At 40.1% G+C, this 1,790-nt stretch overlaps 1 pseudogene; it reads left to right on the top strand.

Moving 5' to 3' along the window:
- Positions 1–803: 803 nt before the first annotated feature.
- On the top strand, positions 804–1,526 carry LOC101589726 (annotated as a pseudogene).
- Positions 1,527–1,790: the final 264 nt, after the last annotated feature.

Here is a 1,790-nt window from a genome sequence, read left to right on the forward strand (position 1 = left end):
TGGCAATGTCAGAAATTGTTGACCTGAGTCCTCTACAGCTCAAGATAACAGCATGGCTTTACTTCTTATATTTCGTTTTTATACTTTTCTGCGGATGGTTAAGACCAAGGTAAAGCAGGAAGTACACAACAAGATTTGTAGCTTTTGGGTCTGAGAAGGTCAATGAAATCTCCTCAGGATTTATCCTGAGATCCTGTACCTCAGACTGTAGAACCTCTGTCAGTGTCAGCCATGTGGATGAGTCACAGCCATTGCTTGGCCATTGTGCTCTCTGTGAAAACCTAAGAGAATGTTTTCTCTACATGTGACTCTCCTAGGGCACAGTCTACATCATCAATCACTTTTCTTTTTGGCCCCATAATTTCATTTGATCCAGAATTTAATTTAAAAATGTGACCAATAACATGTTTTCAATAATAAGTGCTTTGATATTTGAGTCATATAATATTACTCTATTGAAATTTTTAAACTTCTCTTTATTGCTCTGTGCAAAATATTACTTTAATTTAGCATTAAAAATCATTTTTAGGGGGCCAATACCAGCCATTCTGCGTCTGTCCCATGCGACTGCGGACCACTCCCTGGGGGCCCTAGGCACTCAGTCAGTGGTCTCTGTTAGTGCTCCCAGAGCCGGCAGACAGTGGCCCTGTCCGGGACAGTCCAGGGGGGTGAGGAGGACTGATATGGCTCCAGGTCCAGCCCATGCACGGGAAGCAAGTTAAGGGTTAATATGACGCTCAGAAGCAGATAGTGCCAGGCAAGGAGCGGTACTTTATACGTATTTGGTTAGCATGGTAGCATTTCCTTCTCCCACTGCTGCTGAGATGGCCAAAATTAGTCGAATTCAGTATGAAGTGGAATACACCGAATGTATTAGTCAACAAATGAGGGTCCCAGAAAAGATTAAAAGTCACATCACTAAATGTTGACCTGGAACAAGTATTCCAAGAAGGAGTTCCAAATGCTAGTGTGATAATGCAAGTTCCAAAGAGGATGGTTGTAGCAGGAAATAATGAAGACGTTTTGTTTTCAAGACCAGCAGATCTTGACCTTATTCAGTTGACTCCATTAAAACCTCTGGCACTAAAAACACCACCTTGTGTACTTACTTTATGTGAAAGACCAATAGATTTTCTGGACTTAGAACGGCCTTTTCCAACCCCTCAGAGATGAAATCCATGCATTTGGCAAGCTAAAAAGAGAGCGCTCTATGCATGAAAATGCTCTTCCCCAAATTGGACAGCTGGTCAGAAACAATTCTACACCTGTGTTGTGCCACCCCTACCGATACTCATCATGACAACGTCAGGTATGGCATTTCAAATGTAGATGTGACAATTGAAGGAACAGCAGATGGCATGACTGTTGTAGATGCAGCTTCATCAAAACGACAGATAATCAAACTAAACAGACGCCTATAACTTCTAGAAGAGGAAAACAAAGAGCGTCCTAATAGAGAAATGCTCGTGTATTCAATTGCTGTTGTTTTTTGGCTGGTTAATAGCTGGTTCTGGTTTTGCCACTAGAGGTAACCTGCGCACTCAGATATATTGTCTCAGCTGCTGGAAATATAAAGGATTTCTTTGAAAAATCATTTTTAGTGAACTCTCATCTAAATATCAGTTAAATCTTTGTGCTATTTTACACAACAAAGAGTCATTAATGATCTAGCTTGCCAAATAAATGTATATTTCATACATTTATTTCTTCTCTAAACTAAAGTAAAATGTTACCAAGAATTATCAAATGATTAGGACTTAAGGCTCTTTCATTTCAACGTACCATATAAT

The sequence above is a fragment of the Octodon degus genome, unplaced genomic scaffold, assembly GCF_000260255.1.
Source record: "Octodon degus isolate 3935 unplaced genomic scaffold, OctDeg1.0 scaffold00007, whole genome shotgun sequence".
NCBI lineage: Eukaryota > Metazoa > Chordata > Mammalia > Rodentia > Octodontidae > Octodon > Octodon degus.